This window comes from Gossypium hirsutum, chromosome D06 (assembly GCF_007990345.1).
Source record: "Gossypium hirsutum isolate 1008001.06 chromosome D06, Gossypium_hirsutum_v2.1, whole genome shotgun sequence".
NCBI lineage: Eukaryota > Viridiplantae > Streptophyta > Magnoliopsida > Malvales > Malvaceae > Gossypium > Gossypium hirsutum.
The window spans coordinates 10663577-10671340 of NC_053442.1; the positions used below are offsets into that span (position 1 = coordinate 10663577).

Below are 7764 nucleotides of genomic sequence, written 5' to 3' on the forward strand. Positions count from 1 at the left end.
TATTAGTTTAATTTGCTATATCAAATTATAGTAGATCACTGAGTTTAACCCATGAATTGGTTGTCTTTCTTAGATGCCAGGAGAATGGAAACTACAGCGTTCGGAAAAGCTAAGCAGATAAGTCGAAGAAGCGTCAGCTGATTTTCTACACACCACCCTGAAATGTTAAGTTGAAAGTTTGCATCGGTTTATAAGTTTCTGCCATCCTAGTTCAATATGTATCATTCTATAGTGTTTATTCATAAATGTATATATTGCATATGTAATACGAAAAGTGGTCTTTTTTGGGATTAGACGAAGTTAGGATGGGAAGAACGGGTGATTCTGTAAGATATTGTCATATGGTGTTGTTGTATACACCTATGATAAGCGCAGCTCCGGTCCTTACGAAAGGGACACTACGGTGTTTGAGCATCAAGGTTAGGACAATGAATGGAGGTATGGATAGGATGAATGAGAAAAGTAAATGGAAAGATCATGGCTAGGCCATGGGTCCAGCCAGAGACTATGCGCCAAAAATGAGTAAGACCATAACTAAAAGATGCTATGGCATTGTCATAAGAGTGTGTAAGACCAAAGTTGAAAAATGCTATGGGATCATGATAAAAGTGAGTAAGAACATAGTTGAAAGATGTTATGGCATCATGATAAAAGTGAGTAAAACCATAGCTGAAAGATGCTATGACATCATGACAAAACTAAGTAAGACCATAGCTGAAAGACGCTATCACATCATGTGAAAGCACGCCAGAATGGCTAAATAGGACTAAGACCATAGCTGAAAGACACTATGGCATTATTTAGTATTCCACTGAAACAGTAAACACGGGGTTATATCCTGTAATACCATAGCTGACAAACTCTATTGCATCATCGATAGTTTGCTAGGATATTAAAAATGGGGCAGTCTACCAGGACACTAAATACAAGAAAGTTCGCTAGGACAGTAAAGAAGAGATAGTTCGCAAGAGAAATAAACACAGGGATCCCGAGGTGTAGAAAAATAGTTAGACTATGGAAACCAATGGAGTCCTCCAAGAAATTAAACATGGGGGAAGAATATGTAAGACCATGGCTTGGCTATAGCAGCATAATGAGTCTATTAGGACAATAAACATGGGTGGAAAATTAAGACAATGATTGTGGGAAATCCCACAACTAAGGAAAAAGGGTTGGAAGAAAAGGTAAGTAATGGAAAATGATAGTTAGCAAGAAGACTATTGGGAAATCAATTGAAAAAGGAAAAAGAAAGTAGAAAGGTAAATAATATACTAAAATAGTAATCATAGAAGCCGGAAAGGTATAAGGATGGTAACCCGATGGGAATTAGTCATGTGAATTGCCGTGCCAATAATGCTTGGTGTATAAGTATGCTAAAGAGAAAGTAAATAAAAGGATCGCAATAAGGATCCACTATTAAGAACCACTGGGAGATGCTTAGTGAAACTGGTAGGTTAGAGTTAAGATCATAAGCACTCTAGCCAAAAGTGACTTGGAATAAGAGGGGCCAGTTGGGGACCCAGGATAGAAAAGTAATAAGAGGGATGACACCAGTATTTCAGTCAAAACTATTCTTATTTAAATGAAAATCGTTAATGAAGTGTTAGCCAAAGGGCTAGTTTTGTGCAGATGCAGTATGAAAGATAAATCGTGAACCCCCAATGACCACTCTGTGATAGTTGGTTGAGTATGATAGGTTATAGTGACTCCTAATAGGAGGGTGTGCTATGTTTTAGGGTAATGTAATATACCTAAAGTAGATTACGAATAAGTAGTTCAACCACTAATTAAACTAAGCAGACCTTGGTTCGCTAGAGTAGCAGCGGGCAATAAGTTATCCTAACAGTTGGAATGCCAATAAGTCCTTCAAGATTATGGTAAGAGGAGGAGCCGCCCTAGACTAAACAAAATTTAAATAGATGTCCATGGGGAAATATTTAAGGATAGATGAAGCTTAGGTCAAAAAACTACCTTATAAGAACATGGTGCCAATTTCTCTTCTACCATAGTGAAGATCATATTGGATAGATAATCTCTTTGCTCACCAACCATCACAATCTCTTTACTATCAACCGTCTTCAAAGTCACTCTCTTAGCAGCGCAATCTAGATTGATTTGTTGTTCAACCAACCAATTCATCCCCAAAATTAAATCAAATTCTTTGGAAAGTAACTCCATCAGATAAAAACACCTCACCTTGAACTTCTAATGGACATCTACTATAGATATTATTTACAACCATAGATTGTCTTTAGGGACTAACTACAATTTCCTCTAGATGTCACGACATAAGCAGTGGATGTCATGACACTGACTCTATACGTGAAGTATTAACAAGCCGAGGTCGTTTTGGTCCCAACAATGAAATTTAATGTAAAAATGTCAATAAAACTAGGGCTAGGGACGACAACCAACCCTAATATTATCAATGGGCTTGATCAAACACTTGAAACACAAATTTTCTGTAACTTAGAATTTTCCTTTCAGTTTAGTTTTCAATTTTTAGTTTCTTTTATACTTAGGATTTCTTTTCAATTTTTTTTTTTTGCGAATAATCTAACTTCAGGATTCAACAAACTATTTAAGGATTTCTGTACTTCAATTGTTGGAATACAAATAAATATTTCTCTTTACTTTTACTCTTGATTTATTTCTCATGTTTACTTTATTCATCAAGTTTATATTTTTTATGGGATCCATGAGAAACTATGATAAGTTATCAAATTAGAAAAAAAATCAGTTGTTGAGTTAAAAGAATTCACATCAACAAGAAATAAATAGAGGGAATGAGCTTTTCAACAGAATATGAAATTAATGATTCAAGCTCAATTATTCCTTTTTCTTTTTTTTCTTTTAATTTTTTTTAGAACAAAATAAAATTTAGCAATTCAAATAATTATGCATTGTTAGGAAACTAACCAAATCAAATTTCAATGAAAAATGAGTCAACAAAAGGTATAATTTACAACATAGATATGGGTTACGGGTTAATATTAATGGGTTATAAGAAAAAAATGTGTTAGGATCAACGGGGTTTACTAAGGGATAATACAACAAGTGTCTCAACATGTATAACCGAAGCAAGTTCTAGAATAACAAATCAAGTCGACATACTTACAACCAAAAATAAAATGACCACGAAATAAATAAATGTTCTATAGGCTCAAAAGCTCACAAAAATGTATGGTTTGGATGTCAAACTTGTAAATTTAAAATTTCAATATAATATTTCAATTCAGCTAGACAACCTAAAAGAATATTTAAAAAAAACAACTAATCATGCTTGACTCTCTCGTGTTTTAAAATATATATCGCACAATTCACAAAAAAATCCACAAATAAATCCCAAACAGAATTAATACAAACTCTGAATTAAAAAAAATTAACTTCAATGATAAGTGTGAGAAAATTACTCAAACACAAACAATAATTCAAAGATTTTATTTTATAAAACTATAAACCTCCCCACACTTAATATGTACATTGTCCTCAATATAAAAACAGATATAAATGGAATAAGCTCATTATCAAAAGGGACGGAGAGAACTCAAACTGCCTTGACTTTGGATGATTTCGCCAGAATAGTGAAAACCAGAATCGTAGGTGATTCTAATGAAGTACATTATCCGAGAAAACTAAGAAGAAAATAGACAAAAATAAATAACATAAAGATATGACAAAAAAACAATTGAAAAAGCATAAAAAATGCATCATCAAATAAAATAATATAAAAGATATCAATTTATAAAATGAATAAATAAATAAATAATAGGGCTTGGTGTATGGAGGAGCAAAGGAACAAAAAGACAAAAGAAAAAAACTAGCTTTAAAGAGGAAAAAAAAGTACACTCTATGTGAGCCACATGGCCATATGGCCAGGCCATTAGAGCCACACGGTCGTGTGGATAGGCCATGTAGAATCACCTAGACCATGTGTGATAAAAAAATAGGTACAAATAAGCTTACTATCCACACGGCCTAGAACACGCCCGTGTGTCCAGACCGTGAGTCCCACACGGCCGTGTACGATGATCGTTCGCTTCTCCCACACTCATGTGCAGGGCCATGTGAATCACACGATCATGTCTCTAGCTCGTGTAACTCTTTGTGCCCATGTGGGTTAAAATAAAATTGAAAAAATTAGCTCTAGTATGCACACGGCCATATGAACCTTTTGTTTTATTTTTTTTCAATTTTTTCATTTAAAAAAACAAATCAAATTTTTTTCAATATTTTTTATAAATTTTCAATTAATTTTTAAAAATAATGAAATTAAAATAAATAAATAAAATAAAAACACTCAAGCTACCTCCCAAAAAGCGCTTATTTAAAGTCTAGGCTAAACTTCCCTTTTTAAGCTAACAGTTATGGCGGATCTTGGAGTCGAAGCTCCTCTCTCTCGTTGTCAGTATTACAACCAAAATAAAGTTTGAGACTAAGAGTGTTTACCTTGAATGTGACATAATCAGGGTGTGTTACCTCAATACATTTTGTACCATAAATGGGTTCGATCCTTTTGACTTAAGCTCTGAAGGGAACATTCATGGATCTAATTTGTCTGGCTGCACTTTGTCCCCAACTTTGAATTGGTTTAGTCTCTTTACATGCACCTCATGGTGTTGCTTTGTTACTTTCTTGTGCTTTCTCGGTTTCTCATCTGCCTTCGTTCGCCATTCATCTAGTTCATCGATCTGCACCATTCATTTTCCAATCATCCTTTGATATTTTTCACCTTGAGATGGATATAGTTTGAACACGTATTCATTAGAAATATCCTGCAAAGAATGTTGAGCCACATGATTACTAACATTAACAGAAAAACAAGTATCCTCTCACTCCCCAGGAACTCTAACAAAATCACATGCTTGAAGAGTAACCTTTTCATCACCTACACTCACCACAAGTTCTCCATTACCCACAACAATAGTAGTTCTTGGCTAAATATTGTCGACCTAAGATCATGGTTACCATAATATCCTCATCCATATCCAATATAAAAAAATCAACAGGGAATATAAATTTATCAACTTTAACAAGTACATCTTCAATAATACTCCCAGGATACATAATTGGTCTATCATCTAATTGAATATTCATCATAGTGGGTTTTGGTTCCCCGAGACCAAGTTGTTTGAACATTTTATAAGGCATAAGATTTATACTAGCCCCTAAATCAGTCAAAACTTTTTCAACATTTAAGCTACCAATAAGACAAGGAATAGTGAAATGCCATGGATCTTTAAGCTTGTTGGGTAGTTTGTTTTGTAGAATGGTCAAGCAATCCTTATTGAGCTCCATAGTTGACAAGTTGTTTAACTTCCTTTTATCTGTTAACAACTCCTTTAAAAATTTTGCATATTTGGGCATTTGCGAAAGAGTTTCAACAAAATGCAAGTTAATATGCAATTTTTAAAAAAGCTTAAGAAATTTACCATATTGTTCTTTTATGCGGTCTAGCTTCAAAGCTGTCAGATACGAAATTCATGGTTTGTATTCTCTAACCATCGGTTTATACTCTTTCTTGCTTTCCTCAACCCTATCATTTTTCTTAATAGCTTCTAGATTTACCTTCTTTTCAGGCTTGACTAACCCTTTCATGCTTCGAACAGTAATTGCGTGGACTTACTCCTTTTGGTTAGTTTCATTGTTACTAGGTAAACTAGTTTAGCAAGCTATCCAATATGATTTTCAAGCCCTTGAATCAATGCTTGCTGATTTTTTAGAGCTGTATTAATGTTTTAAAATAGAGTTTCAGACACTAAAATAAATTTAGCCAACATCTCTTCAAGGTTCAATTTCTTTTCTTGCTAATAAGGTTACTAAAAACCTAGTCGGGGTTGTGACCTTCGATTACCTTGACCACCCCAAGAGGAATTCTAATGATTCCTCTATCCTGGATTATAGTAGTTGCTATAGGGGTTATTTTGAGGTCTAGAATTGTAACCCATCACATCACATTGCACTCCCAAATTCACCTGCTTAGAAAAATCCAAACCATCTATTTTTTTACCAAGAGCTTCAACCTAATTTACTAACATAGAAATTGCATTAATATTAAAAACACCGGCTACTTTAATTGGTGTCATTCTCATAACTTGCCACTAATAGTTATTCAGTGTCATCTCATCAATAAACTCTTGAGCCTCAGGTGTCTTATTATTCAATGTTCCGCCAGCTGTTGTCTTATTAGTTGCCTAGTCGAGGGATTCAAACTGTTGTAAAAGGTTTGAACTTGTAACTACAAAGGTAACCCAAGATAAGGGCACCTTTTCAAAAGATCCTTAAATCTCTCCCATGCATCATATAATGTCTCCAAATTAATTTGTGCCTAAAAAGAGATGGCGTTCCTCAACTTAGTTATTTTAGCTAGTGGGAAGTACTTCAACAGAAACTTCTTAGTCATCTGATCCGAAGTCGTGAAAGAACCTTGTGGAAGTGAATTCAACCACCATTTTGCCTTGCTTCTCAAAAAGAATGAGAAAAACCATAAATGTATAGCATCATCAGTAACACCATTGATCTTGAAAGTGTCACAAATCTCTAGAAAGTTAGCCAAATGAGCATTCAGATCTTCATCTTGCAACCCACCAAACTGAACATACTGCTGTATCATCTGAATTCTATTCGGTTTCATCTTAAAATTATTTATAGCAATAGTCGGTCTGGCGATACTCAATTTAGCCCCAATCAGAGTAGGCTTAGCATAATCATACATAGTACAAAGAGGAGGAGGTGCAGGAGGTTGTTGATTATTTTGATTATCATCCATATCCACAGTAATATCATTTTCCTCTTAATCATCTATTAAAATCTGTTGACTTTTCCTTGCTTCTCTAACTTCTCTCCGATTTCTCCAAGTAGCTTTCTCGATTCACTATCATAAACTAACGGTTCCAATAGGTTTCCTCTGGTTATAAACCAAAAGAACCAATCAAAATCAAACAAATAAAAAATAGAATGTAACAATTAAAATAAAAATAAAAACTACCTAAATTAATAAAAATAAAGTTTTCCTAATATTTTAGTCCCCGACAACAGCACCAAAAATTTTATGCAGTCGTAAACCAACTAAAAGTATGACTAAGGAAAGTGCACCTATCAATTAATAGTATAGCTACGGTGAGCAAAGATATCGTTCATTATTGTCTCTCTATTATTTAACCGATAAATATGAGTGATTAATTAAAACTAAATTAACTAAATTAATTAAATATGAACATGATAAAGAATAAAACAGGAAAATAATCGAGTAAACAACTAAGAAGCGAAACAATACCCAGAAAAGAATCCACCTATATTTTATCTGTCATTATCAATCTAAATTACACAATTTCTTCACTTAGTATCTTGATTCGTAGAAATCCCTAAATTATGCTAATATATCATCAAGAATAAAAGTAACTAACTCTAAGTTGATTAATTGAAATTTCTTTCTAATTAAAACCTGTATTATAGAATTAGCTCAATATATAGGTTTCCCTATTAGATTTGACTCTAATCCAATAGATTTTTGTCGTCTTATTTCTAGGATAACATGCAGCTCCACTCAATTACGTTAGATCTACTCTTAAACAGGGCTTATTCCTCTTCTAATTTAAACACATCAAACAAAGATCAATAGTCTAGAAATATTGAACCAAAAATTAAGCAAACATATTTGAGAATAATATCTAAGTATTTATTGCATAAAATAGAAATCAAATGATAAAATTCATTATAAGGTTCATCTCCCTTAGGTATTTAGAAAATTAGTTCATGCTTGCA

General features: G+C 33.5%; 1 non-coding gene across 1 annotated transcript; it reads left to right on the top strand.

Moving 5' to 3' along the window:
* The first annotated feature begins 6248 nt into the window (after positions 1-6248).
* Positions 6249-6355, top strand: LOC121218862 (small nucleolar RNA R71). Its single transcript, XR_005915341.1, has one exon. It is a non-coding gene; the product is annotated as a small nucleolar RNA R71 (small nucleolar RNA).
* The last annotated feature ends 1409 nt before the right edge of the window (positions 6356-7764 follow it).